Source organism: Seriola dumerili, unplaced genomic scaffold (assembly GCF_002260705.1).
Source record: "Seriola dumerili isolate Sdu_G_001 unplaced genomic scaffold, Sdu_1.0 BDQW01000040.1, whole genome shotgun sequence".
NCBI classification, from domain to species: Eukaryota; Metazoa; Chordata; class Actinopteri; order Carangiformes; family Carangidae; genus Seriola; species Seriola dumerili.
Window position 1 is genome coordinate 1,767,580 of NW_019174295.1, and position 15,212 is coordinate 1,782,791.

General features: G+C 40.4%; 1 long non-coding RNA gene across 2 annotated transcripts; it reads right to left on the reverse strand.

Moving 5' to 3' along the window:
- Window positions 1-1,369: 1,369 nt before the first annotated feature.
- On the reverse strand, window positions 1,370-9,387 carry LOC111217186. Of its 2 annotated transcripts, none has more exons than XR_002664948.1 (3): window positions 9,370-9,387; window positions 8,453-8,527; window positions 1,370-3,538 (listed from the first exon to the last, which is right to left on the reverse strand). It is a non-coding gene; the product is annotated as an uncharacterized LOC111217186 (long non-coding RNA). The 2 variants fall into 2 exon arrangements; XR_002664949.1 differs by lacking the exon at window positions 9,370-9,387 and adding an exon at window positions 8,790-8,839.
- Between the last annotated feature and the right edge of the window lie 5,825 nt (window positions 9,388-15,212).

Consider the following 15,212-nt stretch of genomic DNA (forward strand, 5'->3'; position numbering starts at 1 on the left):
AACCAGCATTTTGTCACATCAAAATGAACCTAATATGAGCTTCATGCTGAAAAGAGCACAGCAGCAGCTGCACACATGTGTAAAAAGTGAATCTTGCACCTCATATCAGGGAATATTTGTTTTGGATCTGAGCCAAGTTCTCTCCACTCTGGAGGAAACCATCTCTCATATGAAACCTATCTAGCCCTTACTCATGAGACATGAGTCTAACCAGGCTCCTCATGAAAAAGGGGTTTTGCAACTGTTGGCCCACACATTTTCTCTTTTGTTAATGCCTGTAGCTCACTGTGCTCTGGCTCTTTCCTCCTTACCCTGAAGCATGCCCTAGATACCACATTCCTAAAGAAATCTAAGCTCAGGCCCCTTTTGATGTTTAAAGCCTTGCACCATTCAACATTTTTATTGAAAATCTCAAGATACTTTCTATCTAATTGATTTCATTGGTACGGGTTTATTTTACAGGTCATCTTTTCCAAATAATTTCTTGAAATTTTCCTGGAAAGATGTGGTTTGATACTGATAAGAGGAAAAATAAAGAGAAAGCTCTGAGACTGTTATCATAGTTAGTTCATTTAGTTGTTGTGGTAATTTCATTACTGACATCCAGATGAATTTCCATGACTCCAATTGAATATTTATCACTCATTCAAGTCTCGAGGTTGTGGCAGCTTAGAAATAATTGGAACTGATCAGTCTCTATTTGACCCGTGATTCGTGTCAAATTATACATCTCTTTCCAAGACGCTTCTCCAGGAGAAATAAATTGGACTTTACAGACCTGTAAAATAAAGTGCCACCATTTATTCTATCATCTTCAACATACTTGAGAATTTTAATATGGACCGCAACAGCTGGTACGAAACACTTGAAAGTGCTGTTCAACACGAGAAGAACAGCCAAACCTTTTCAAAAATGATGACATAGGTGTTGTGTAGTATTAAAGTTAAAAAGCCTCATTTTGAATACAGAAATACACATAACACAGCTGCTGTCATTAACCTGTAGTGATGACTGTTGGTAGGAAGCAGCAGTCCCTCTGTATCGTAGACGTACGTCTGCAAGCCTGTGACTGATGCTGTTACTAACTCTTGCCTCATTACTCAAATCTTTTTTTCCCCCCTTTCCCTTTTTCTCTTCAGTCTGAAGTACCATTCCCTCTGCACCGAAGTAATTTCACTGCTAACTCCGCTGTTGTGCCGGGCAGGGTGTGGACAGGCATGTGCTGCGCCCGTGACAGATGGTATGGTCGGCCACGTCTTTTCACCTGCCATCAGAGAGGAGTTTCGCCAGGAGAGAATAACATGCCGGATGTTCATGATATCCCCTCAAGCCCCCCACCGCCCCTCTGTGGAGGCGCTCTCATAACTCAGCTTTGACTGGACTTTTTCAGTCAGAGCTCCTGAATTTTAAAATGTGTTGCCAGAAGACCTCAGGCATCAAGTCAGTCTCTTCTTAAAACCCCCTCTCGTATCAGATTTCCCTTCTTTTTTAAGTAGTAGTAAGTAGTTGTACCATTATCCTCATTGTTATTGGCATTATTTAGGGTACAGACTTAAACGTGGGAAGGGTGTAGCATCAATATTTCAATATTAATGCAACCTGAAAACATAACATGTAGCAGAATGAAGCATCATCATCGTGTCAGGTTTGTTTTTCTATGCTATTCAAATTCAACAAGGAAAAAAAAAAAAAAAGTTCTGGTTTTGGTGCACTCATGTCCAAAAGTTTTGGAGTCATGCTGACTGTGGGTGCTGTTATACTGCAGTAAAAATCTATACTTGTCTCTTTAAATCTTGGCTCACAGACATGAAGGTTTGGGCCACACAAATATCACTGGCCTTTGGAAATGAAGGCTGTTTTATAAGAGGGGAAAGAAAGTCAGAAGCTCGTGTGAAAAAGTCTTTGAAGTGGGCAGTAATCCCAAACCCCATCTGAAATATTTCTTTTCGCCTGTAATGGAGAAGAGAGGCAGAAAAAAAAAGAAGAAAAAAGAAAAAGAAAAAGATGATTCCCCTCTGCCAAATCTTTCTTCTACTGTATTTTAAATCAGCAGCACCTCTTTGTTATATCCCTCCCCCTCACTTTTGTTTTGCTCCTTCTTTCTCTTCATTCTGGCCATCTACAGTGCTGCTGTGCAGAGAAAGAGGGCACGGGAGGAGAAATAATGGTGTCACACTGAAGATTTAATGGTCAGACGTGATTAAAATGCAAGTATGTTGTTTACACAAATTCAATCAAACCTGAAGGAGGTCAGGTGTCAGAGGAGATGATATTCACTTTCCTGTCAATTTACTAAGTCCACAAGAATCCCACAATCCCCCAAGTTTTTAATGATCCATCAGCATGTCAACTTGGCTTTTCAACTATTAACTCATTTTAAATTATTTGTTTGAGAAATGAGGTTGAAGATAAAATCTAATATATTGAAATTTGAGATTCAACCTTTTATCAATTGATGGGTTGGAGATGATGTATTGTATTTTGGATTTAGCATTAGTATTTACTATTCTGAAAAGGTTGTAATGTATGTTTTGTATTTGCTGTCATTTATATTTTTCATGTAAACTTTAACCTATTATTGAATCGTGTCTTCAAAAGACAATAGCAATGTTTTTATTCACATGACTAATGAATGGGCTATTTCTAAAGAAACTGGAAACAACAACAGACACCATCCCAGTGAATGCAAAACAGGAATTATGAACGAATGAAGAAGTGTGAGACAGTCACAGTAAGCTGTTACATGACGAGCTGTGGGCTATGAAGACCCCCCACTCTTCAAACTTATCTTTAATTGATAAACCAATTACTGACTTTATTAAAACAAGAGACAAAGGAGTAAAGAAGTTGGACTTCACATAAACTTAAGGAGATTACTCCAAGGGTTTAGTATCACACCTCCATAAAGTTGGGAGATGGTAAAAATTGATGCTGCAGAAATTGTAATAATATTGTGAATTGAGCTCCAAGAGCACTGGGTCCTACATTTCCCATCATACAGCCTGACAGTGTGTATTTATGATACCTTCTCTGCCCAACCTTTATATGCAAGACCAAGGGCTCCTCTCACATAATTACCATCACCTAAAATAATGATGACCACTGCTAATGTGTCAATCAGTTACACCAGCCTCTCGCAGTACATTCTTCAGACCAGGATGTCATGTTAAGTAACAAAGGGTTAAATACAGTATATGCAGCGTGCCGTGTACATGAATACTACACAAGTATAACTGTAGTGGCTTTGAAGAGTTCAAAGTAGAAATGAAATGCAATTTTAGCCCTTGTGTTGAACGACATAGGGGCAATCGTCCAATGGCATAAAAAAAGTCTTTGAAGTAGTCGGGAGATTGTACTCAAGTTCATCATCATCATCATCATCATCATCATCATCATCATCGTCGTCGTCGTCGTCATCCATTTCCCTGCAGCCTGGAGTGAGCCCACACACTGGCTGCTCTACTCACACAGATTGGGGGCAGAGTGTTTCACCACAGGGGTGCCAGACGAAGTCAAGGGCCGATGGTTTGAACAGACTCTGTCAGAAGAAGGGGTGGGAATGTAAAAAAAAAGGACGCCGCTCACTGAAAAAATGCCAGTGCACTTGAAGGGCATTTCTCCCCAATTTGAGAACCCGATTTTGAAATGTGGTTTGTGCTGAGCAAGGAAAAAAAGAAAAAGAAAAAAAGAAAAGATTTGTCTATAACTATAAGAAAATTACAGCAATCACACTAATAAGGCTTCAAATGTGAAGAGGAGGATTGCTCTGCCAGAAACGACATCATTGAGGATTCTTGCGTGTGTTAACTATTTTTACTGCCCAAGCTGGTATTCAGACTGAAAATAGAATTGCATTTAAAAAAAAAAAAAAAGTATGCAAGCAAAGCTCACTGTGTATCAACACAGTGCATCACACACAAAGACGTTAAAAGTTTGGCCAGAGACGATAGAAAAGAGAAGTGTTAAAATCTGCCTGGCTGGGCCTTTAATTAGCGTATTACCACACCATTCATGTTTACTGCTGTAGTGATTATAGCTCAGAGAAAAGATCCTATGATGTGGTGGTCTCATCACTGTTCTAAATTAACCTCATATGCGCAAGGCTGCTGGCTTCTGCTGCGACTAGGCCACATCTTCTCCTACTTGTCGGAGTAGCAGTAGCGTAAACTGGCCATGGGATAAGAGGAAAAGTCCAATTAAACTTATTTAACAGTAACTGCATGCCATGAGTTGTTGCGCTTCAATAAATGTTGCAGTGGCACATGCATTTCTTTGCTTTGTCACTTTTTCTTTTGTGCTGAATCACATAGATATGTGAGTATCCAGGAACCAGAACTTTTCATCCAGTTTTCCACGTTAAGGAACATGTGGAAACATGAGTCAACCTCGGCATGCAAAGGGTGAAATATAGGACAATATGTATTTCATGGTTGTAGTGGGGAATAGAGTTGGTGCATCAACACAAAAAAAAAAAAAGGCCTAAGGTCAAAATGACAACTTTGGCAGACGCTTTAATTAGACTAGTAACGACTTCAATTTGGATGAATGAATATGAAATGCATGATGTGTTCATTGAGGTAAAACGGTATTCATTATTCAACAAAAATAATTAGATTTTTTTTATGTTTAAGAATTACGCATTTGTTTTTCCCTTCAAATAACTGAGTGTTACACAGCACAGAATTGATCCCGGGGAGCATATATGCTTTTACTCTGCATTAGCAGTGGTGAAATTTCCTGAGCTGGAGGCTTTACTGGAACAATACAAAGAATCATTGGTTATACTACCCAGAATTTTCTGATTGGATTACAGTTGTAGCTCGGTGTGTGCTTGTGTGGCGGCGTGTGTATGTGCACGTTTGTGTGTGTTTTTGTAAGGCAGAGGGCATAAATGGGTTATGGGACCTCTGGATGTTTTTGGGGGAGGGGTAACTGATTGTACCTCCTGCCATTGTTCAGATCTCATGACAGAGTTTGCCCTGAAGGGGGCCGTCATGTTACCATTGACCCCTCGGAAAGATTGTTGCCATGGCCACAAGACGCCTTAATGAACTAATGAATCACTCTGGCACACCTCAGCTCAGACACATCAGTGTCTCATTGAGGGCACAAGGGGAGGGAGGGAGGGACGGGGCGGGGTCCACGACTCCATATAGACACAATACAGAGTTTGGTTAAAGCACTCCGAAGGGACCCAGGTGGCCAATTGCTCCCAAATGCAGTGAATCAAAATTCTGTCAGGGCAGCTCTTAATCACCAGCAGACAGCACACTTCACATTCATTCTTCTCTGATTACATTAACAAGACATCTAGGACTGAGCCATCTATTTTCTACCCACATAATGGAGAGACTGCAGCCACCTTTGTGTGCGCAATGCTACGGCATGTGCAAATCTTCCCTGTAAGACCTTCTGTCCGATACTCCATCAGAAAAAATAATCACATTCCACATTAAAGGAATAGTTCAACAGCGTTGAGATGAGAACGTTGATACCTCCCTCATGTCTGAGCAGGAGTCAGGATGTGGTTCGTCTAGCTTGAGGGCAACATATACGCCTGTCCGCGAAAGTCCCGGGGGGGGGGGGGGGGGGGGGGGGGGGGGGGGGGGGGGGGGGGGGGGGGGGGGGGGGTCCGACCATTACTGTAAGTTTCTGAAACCTATGATCCATCATTCATGCCACACTATGACGGGTCAGCTGTGCAGGGGTGAGAAAGGAACCGAGACTTCTCTCTCTCCCAGCTCTTTTTCTTTCGTCACAACTATGTGTCTGAAAATATGCAGCCATTCTCACATTTAAACAATATTATGTCTCTCCCTTCTCTATGCTTTTCATTCTCCTCATGAGCGCGCCCTACAAACACATTTGATTCCCAATGAGTCATACAAAGCCGTTGTGATCAAGCAGAGGGAAACAGGAATAAAACTACTTTTAGTAGAAGATTTACATAGTGGAGCTAATTCTGCCAGGTGCACTGACTGCGTATCCTGATGTCTTATGCCAGGCTTGGTACCACTGTGCCTTTACAGAGACATAAACCAAAACCTGTGCTCACCAACCAATATCCGGTAAACCACGTGATAGCTCGAGAAGCTGCACAGAAATACTCTGCAGATTGATAAACGGTTCATCGTCAAAAAAGTAGTCACATCACCTAATTCCCTCTAAACCACAAATCGTCTTTTTTACATTTCTGTTTGTGTACAGATGTGGAGGTGTAGTCTGACCCTGATGCTTTCTTTTTTTTTTGCAAAGGAAAAACAAGTACAACCTATACAGTATAGCTGCGCATCTTTAGGAGACTCTTTAGAGGCCGTTATGAAAAGATGAGGATCACATGATAAATTAGCAAAAGCTTCTTCACTGACTCTGATCACCTTCTTGTAGTATAAATAGCTGCGGCCTGATTAGCGAAGCTACAGAGAAGCAGCCTTTGCAGATGCCTTTGACTGTCTCGCTGTGACCACTAGCTCTGACTAACCAATTTGCATATTGAGATACCATCGCAGTGCTTGCAGAATTCAGATAGCAAGAAAGCTTATTAACAGCAATTTTAAATGCAAAAGGCCTGATAAAAGATGTCATTATCCAGATAACATATCTAGATACAGATCACATGTTAATAGCGAGGTGGAAATGGGGTCATAAAGTGTAACCTGAAGATAGTGCTACAGACCAGTGGGAAGGGTTTTAGGCTACAGAGTTGGATGGGTTTGATACTACAGACGTCATTTTGATATTTTTTATTCTCAATAAAATATCACTTAATGCAGGTTTAACACTTATTTCTGTTAATATTGCAGGTAATTCTCTAAAGTGGATTAAAAACATAAACCCAGAAAGGGAGTGTTGCTCCCACAGCCAACTCCTCCATTAAACACACAATACAGACAGTTATAGTTCAAATCCTTGTGACATTTCTCCCTAACAATAAACAGTGTCGCTTTAATGGCGGTGTCTCTTGAGTAGTTACACATGTTCAGTAATCCTGGTAAATTCAAATCAAAAAAAAAAAAAAAAACAGCATCTGAACTGAAGAGCTGGAGCCTTCAGGCAGCTCTGATAAGGCAGCTTTCGACTCCCTCCCTCCTCAGCCACATTATGTCGACAGCCCTTTCAGCTGTTTACAGCTGCACGGACAAGAAATAAGAGATTAACTGCTCTTTTCTGGGTTTTTTTTTCTTCTCTTCCTCACAAGCTGAAAACCTGCACTTATAATGTGTATTTACAAAATGTAAGCAATGTCTTCAGCAGACCCGGTCACAGACCTTTTACCTTCTCACACACTGATGTGAGATACTGTTTCTTGTTTATGCATTAAATGGTATATAACCGAGGGTCAAGACTGGCCCCCTTGAAATTGGCCCCCTGCAACTTGAGTGGCAACCCCAAGTGCAGTTGCTAACACCATTAACCTTAAACCATTCAATCATCCAATCACATAAAAAAGTCAACTGCGCAGTATTCCCAGAGCTGTTAACTATTCCGCTTCCCTTCGAAGTGCAGGTCAAAAGTGTGTGTAGGTTTTTACCCTCACTGATCATCGGAGAGTATTTAGCAGACTTGATTACACACAGTCCATTCTTATTCTGTATTAGTCATTCTGCTGCAAGCAAACACACCCTCCTTTAACCTCTTATTATTGGTTTAGCTGAAAGAAATTGTTGTCCTGGACATTGACTACAAACCCCATTGTTTTGTGTGGGTTTATTGTTCTTCTGTTGTACTATTGGTACAGTTTTTATGTTTTTATACAACTGAACTGCAACAGCAAATACGTTATGTAGGAAAAGTTAATTGCGAACAGATATTTTCTATATACACACACACATCCTTGCAAATCTGCTGCTATTAAAAGAAAGTTACCTCTAAATGTAATCCAGCCAGCAAATACTGTTCCTTATTTGTATGAGACAGGGTTGACTTTTGTTTCCCTCCCTGAGCATCACAGACAGCTGTGAGACAGCAGCAGCCCTGCGGTTGCTTTGTCCAGTACGGTTTTTATAGTCTGAGGCATCTTGCAGCTGCCAGCTTTAGGTTTGTACAGTTTTATTAGACTTAGGGTTTTTGTTTGGTGTTTTATTTATAGGGAGTGAGCAATGCTCTAGCTGCAATGTGCTAAATTTTGCGTTGCTATTGTAGAAAGCCAGAATTACATGAATTGAAAAATGTCGGTAATTGACTTAAAAAAAAAGAAAAAAAGAAAATATATGCATTACACTTAATCTAACATCCCTGTACACCAGACAGTTGCATCGGAAAGCTGGCTCAATTTTAAATGACAACCCTCTGAACAGTGAATTTCAGCGTCTTCCTTCTGGATGAAGTTTCATGGTCCCAAAGTGCAGAACAAAACGGTGTAAAGAGAGCTTTGTTCCAGCAGCCATCACTCACACGAATAAGCTGCAGTAACACTGCATGGAAGAATTGTTCAATTAATCAATTTATTTACCTTGTGATGATGTTGTCTCTGTGCAGGAAACGGTTGATTGGTCTCTGCATTTTGTAAAACCACGTTGGTCTCCACCTGTAAATTACACGTCAGTCTCTTAGTGTTGCAATATAACTGACATTTAAGTTTTTAAGCTTATTTTGAGGAAGTGGCACAATTAAGAAAAAATGTAGAATCACCAAAAAACCATAGTGTGCAAACATTTTAGAATATGACCAAATGCAAAATGGGAAAGACAAACAAATTAAAGTTATATTCAAACTCAGTCTATGTAAACTAAATGTAAATGTATTATTTTTAATATCGTCATTAACATTAAAACATTATTCATGATTACACAGAACATGATGAACATCCCTGGTGCTAATTAGAAGGACTAGATAAAACACCAGACCAACGTAGCCATCAGTAACTTCAGTCATGACGCTGTGTTTAAGAGAATCAGGCAGCACTGTCAGAAAAATCAGCTCCAAATCAAATAGTTGGCCACTGAGCCCCATTAATCACTGGATGGTTATCTAAGAAGGTAATTTAGGGACAGAAAGTTTGAAAGGAAAAAATAAAAATCAGTGAATTTCATAGTTATCAAGCACATTGAGCACTACACATGTCCTCCCTTATTGAAGTAGAAAAAACTAAAGCAAAACGTACAGGAAGCACAGCTAGCAGGACCTTCTCTCACCTTTTAGCACTTTAGCAACTTAAAATAGGAGCTAATGCTACACTTGTACTGTCCAAAAATGAGAGCTTCAGCAACTAATGCTAAAGTTAGTAACACTGCACTGCTTAGCTTCATACTAGCCTTCTCCAAGAGTTAGGAGCTAAAGCTAGCCTTGTAATACTCAAGTTAGGAGCTAAAGCCATATCTTTGAAATTTTATGGTCAAAAATCTGAGCACCTTCATCCTCCACACTTACCATGGACTCCATTTCCAGTTCACAAGGGGGTTGCACCCAAACACTTCCCTCTTTTAAGCTCTTGCTGATGTCATCAATGATGTCACGGGTTATACCATGACTGTGGAGGTCGTGATAAGTTTAATATACCGTGTAAATGAGTATTTGTCTGATTTGGAGCAATTATACAGTTTGTTAACAAAATTATGAGTCTGCACTGCTGCTGTTTAGTGATAAAAGTACATTTCTGTCAATTAATCTTTGTAAATGAGATAGACTTAGACCCCCTGAATGAAGTTTGGTTCTGCCCAGGCTTATTGCTGAGTGGAGAAACTATATAAGCAGTTGTTCTCTCTCTGCTGAGAGAGAGCGAGGTCTGTGCAGGTGGGCACTTTATGGTGGCTGTGTCATGCCTAATGCAAATAACTTTGATGCACCCAAAGTTAGCAGCTATTTTATTTTATTTATCTGAGTAGGCCGTATGTAGCAGTTAGTTTAGCAGCTACTATTACCTTTTCACTGGTGTAGTGATCAGAAATAGCAGCTTTTTGCTTTTCTGTTGACTGTAGCTGGGATTGTTTCATATTTATGCTATTCTATGTTCTTTTCTTTCTGTCCTGTCAAATCCTGTTTTCACCTCATCTGCACAGTGAGCACAGGTAGAGAGAACATGAAGCATCATTTGCATTTATTCAGAGCCTTTGTTTCAAATGTGTGTATTCTCATTGCTGCTTTGTTTTGTTTTATTTGGTTGTTTACACCTCAGCTTAGCGTGGGAGCACATGATGATTTAAAAGGGAAATGGTAACCAGGGGAAACTGGAAATAGCAGTGACCAGAATTCAACAACAATGGCTGTAGAGAAAGGAACAATGACAGCTGCTGCAAATGGAGGCTTTAGACGTCTTTTTAGTCTTTTTTTTGTTTTGTTTTTTTTGTGCTGAAAAAAATGGAAACAAAGGCAATAAACAGGATGTTGTAAAGAAAAGCTTTTCAACAAGGCAACACAAGCGGTGATGTGATATTTTAAACCTGTCACAGTGGGGGGATTTTGTGTTCCAATTTGTTTCTATGACCAACTTTGTAGCTTTTCAGCTTCAATGGGAAGCAACAAATCCATCATTAGTTTTTTTTAAATATTTGATATAGGCTTCTGTGACGGACTCAATATCACCCTGTAGGGTCTTAACGACCTCAGAATGAGTTTATATTACACATTAAACTTGCTGTATTTAGGAAAAGACTATTAAACTGAGTTTAAATTTCAGAGAGTTTCATAAAGATACTGCACAACCTATGGGAGACACCCCCATCATCAAAATGCCAAATGAGTTTGTAATTATCTCTGTTCATCCTCTAGAGTTCAAGGACTTGGAGAATAAATGCCAGGCAACACTGACTCATGCTCTGGAGGCTCACGGTGGGTCAACACATCATTTCATGCTGTTTTGTTGTCCCTTCAGTTGTCACCCATGTGTATGTTGCACCTTTTAAATGCTAATTGTGCTAATTCAAAGTCATATTTTAATTAAGACAATTTCTTTTTAGGTCTTATTTTTTCAAAGTGGATTCTGGCTGAAGTGAAGTTATGAGTCTTAAGAAAGGTGAGCACACACACACACACACACACACACACACACACACACACACAAAAGTAAATTGCCACACTTCATCACAAAATCACAGCTCTACTGCCACATTGACAATGCAAGTGTTTCCTTCTGCGATTCTGTGGACCTCTGTGTATGTACTTGCTCAGTGAACGTGCTGCACCTGACACGCTGACTGCGCGCTGCGGGAGGCCGCGGGGTGTTTATTCTGCACGGTGCAGGGTGATTGTATTCAATCAGACACAGGACAAAATGTGTTGTGATCAGTTTTCTCTCGGCTCAGCCCAAATTGGCCATCTGGCTTACAAGAACACACGGTGTGTGTGGGAGTGGCCCTATTGACCCACTTCATTGTTCATCTTTTGGCCCCTGAGGGCCGAATATTTTCTATATGTGGGTCAAGGACTCTGTGGGATGCAGTTGTGTATGATGATTTATATGGAACCGCAGTGTGTTTTTAATTGTCTGTATTCGCTGTGGATATATTGATTTGTCTTTGTTTTCTGACTTAAATGAATTTGTCCACATTAGAGTGATTTGTGGTCATGGTCTTGACACCAAGGAGGAAATAAAGAGTGCATTACGATTTCCATATAATGACAGTCGTGTGGTAAACCTTCTATCTCCAATTTCCAGCTCATTGCTTGTAAATATTGTGATATTTGATTCACATATCTCACTTCCTAGAGAAATATATTGCTCTCTTCAGCTGAAAACTATCTCCACAATGAGATTCCTGCCCTTCAGAGATGTGGAAAAGGTTGTAGAAGTGTGTCAAAACTGTCCTTTAGACTTCTACAGCTCTCTCCGTTCTGGCCTCAGTCACACGCAACTCCCACACTTCCAGCTAGAATGAAAACACAGCTGATAGATTTCCTATTACCTTATGAACCTACGTGTGGTTTCAGGACAGGCTCTTCTGGCTGGTCGCAGGTCCAGTTTCTACCTGCTGATTTAATGCATTTGCATTCAGGGATGTACCTGATTCACACAGTATTGCAATTGCTGTTGCATACAAACACTGTCTGTGGATCTGTGGGTTATGCAGACTAACAGAGACACTGTTTTCTGGAAAAATGATATGTTGCTGCTGAATATTTAAATGTAATTCCTCAACACTTTAGGAACCACAAACTAAATTCTTGTGGTGACAGAAATTCCAGGGACAGATGTAAAATAAAACCAATAGGAGGGATGCTACTAGGGGAAGTTTGGGGGAATAAACCTTTAAAGTTAGTTTCACTGTCACAACTTATACTGTGTTCATTTTTACATTTTATCAAGTTATAACCTCAGCTCTGGCTCAGTGGATATCAGTGCTGGTGCCCACAACTGTTGTATGGACTGCCTTAAAAATTGGTGCACACATTTGATTCCCTCCAACATTTCATCTAGCGCCATCATCAGGTCAAAGATTTAATTCATCTGTGCAAAACTGATGTCTTTCCCATCAGCCTCCACTCCGATGTGTTTACTGCTAATTAGCAAATGTTAGCACGCTCTCACTCTAAACTAAGATGCTGAACATAGTAACCATTCTACCTGCTACACATCACAGAGCTGCTATTGTAGCTGCTCTTCAGTTTTTTTGAAATAAACAAATGTGTCAAATTATCTTTTATCTTTTCAATGAAAATTAAATGATGGTATCATTATATAAAATATAGGTCTAAAAATGATTGACAATGCAAATACATAATATATGTAATGTAGGCAATGGTTGAAAATACTTTACTGTATAAATGGAAATATAATAAAGCGCATAATACAATAAATCAATATTTAAGATACAAGTATTAGTTGTAGAGGTGAAAGTTGTTATGCAGAATAAAGGATCTTGTTGTCATGCATTCATAAAAGCAGGATTACATCTCTACATTGTATTGGATATGATATGGGCTACTGTAAAAGTTATCTTTCTTTCATCAGCACTGCGCTGGAGGGATTTTAAGGTCTGACTCCATTGTGACAAAGAAATATTTTGAGTTGCAAAAGACACTTGGCAGCACATAGCCTGTTCCAAAATGCTGTTTGATGGTTCAAAAAGAGGTAAAAATGTTAAGGCGCATGGCAAGCAAGTCTACTCCTCACTGTCTGCTTTTTTTGTGGTTGCTATAGGAACCTGCCGTCCAAACCCCCAGAAAGCCAGAATGTGTGTAATCAGCTCTACAGAGAGGGGGGGAAGTCCTGCTAGGGTTACTCCCAAAGAGCCGTGTTAAAATAAAGATGAATTCTCTTTTTTCTTTCACACTCTGCAGGCCATGAAGATCTCTCTCTCTCTCTCGCTGTCTCTCTTAGATTTCTTTCTCCTCACACTCTCATTTAACAAGTGGATGTAATCATGTTCCCCTCTTATTAAATATGCATATTTAATTTGGCACTCAGTTCATGTATCAAGAGTGAGGGAGTTGCTGTCGTGGGGCTAAATTTACTAATGAGCAATGGAAAGATCTGACTCTCATAGCTCTAAGAACATAGAGCTGTGATTTCTATAGGGCCCTTATTTTGTTGAATCGTTTACTGAAATGATATGCATTTATTTCACTTCCCCTTCTCTGATTGGGTAAATAATCCAATCCATGTGCATGTATCTCGAGGAAGAATCTTCCAGACTGGCTGCTGCTTGTCTGGATTGTGACTCCCACTCTCTTCTACAGAGAACGGGACATGTGCCAGAATTGAGTCAGGGCCTCAGGACATGTTCACACCTGTTTGGATTTATCCAAACCTCTGAGGATATTCTCCTTAAGTTCTTTTCATTTGGGCAGATGAGGACAGATGTGATTTAAAGTCAGGTACACACCACAAATTAGATGCAAGGCAACAGGTCAGTGATGTGTCTAATGACTCACTTCTTTGTGAAAGGATGTGACCTGGAGCAGGCAGCCGGCAGCAGAAGTTGGCTAGCACAAGAATGTAAGAGTTAAATGCTTCCAGTGAAGAATAACGTCCAGTTTCCCCTTTTATTTACATTTACAGTAGCAGATAATACCCCCCCTCCCCCCCAGAATTCAAGGAATGAAAGCATCACAAAACAAAAAAAACCAGTATCTCTGTGAGCTTTCCAGCCTTAGACCCCCATGTATCAGATTCACCTCTTCTGTCAGACGGAAGCTCGTCAGCAGAGCTGCCCTTCTCTTCCATATATGCTCCGAGAGAAAGCTTCTGTATTTCGGACCTACTCAACCACAGATACCCCCCCCCCCCCGCTTCGCCCTTCCTGCTGCTGCTAGAGTTGTTCCCAGGCCTGTGAGAGAAGGTGAGCGCAGATAAGAGGTCTTTATCTGGGTCCCACAGGGAGGCAGGTTAAGTTTGAGGTGAAGGTTTGACATGGCGGCCCGTCTGCTTGCTCTAGCTGTTGCCTCCTTCCTCCTCCACCTCCTGATGCGAGGCTCAGGCTCAGTCCCCAATCCCCATGTCCTTGGGCTCATTCTTGACGGCCCCCACTGCTCCGGCTTTAATGAGAAAGATGAAAGAGGTGCAGGCTGGGAGAATACCCAGCCCTCCTCTTCCCCATCTACCACCCCATTCACTTTGCTCCTCGTCACATTGGTTCAGCCCAGCCTCGCTCTCACTGGCCCTGCAGCACTAACTCATCCAAGACTTTTTGCTGGGGTGGGGGAGAAATTCTACTGTAATAAATTGGAACTGAGGCTGGTTTCCATTTTAAATTTTTCAGGTATTATTCTCTCTGATCTTATGTGCAAATTTCTTTCCATCCTGCTTTGTGTTCTGGCACTCTGCCTCTACTGTAGATATGTTTAAATCATAAAGCCCCAAAAAATGCAGCTGTATCCAAACCTTTTCATTCTTCTCTCTATTATAAGATCCTGTGTTGTCCGTAACAATTTTGTACTGGTGAAGATAATGATGGTGGTCTTGAAGTTTTTATCATTGTATCTTCTATTTAAATTTTTCCGCATGTGCTTGCAAGACATTAAAATCAAAACAATTCAAGTTATACAGTATATCAGCATTATCTCTCAGCTCTTTGGTTAAAAGTGCCAGTACTAGTTACAGTTACACACATTATACTCTGGATTTAAAGTCAGAAATCTCTTTGGCAGCATGAAAAGGTGCTTAATTATTTTATGCACTAAATTACATTATAAGGTCTCTCTCTGGCACGGGGATACCGCTGTTATATCTTTAAAAAAAAAGAAGTCGTCAGATTAACATTAAAAAAGTATCTAACTCCAGATGTGGCCCTTGAGTCCCGAGTCTTCCCACTGTGGCCTGATAAGTACGCCAATTA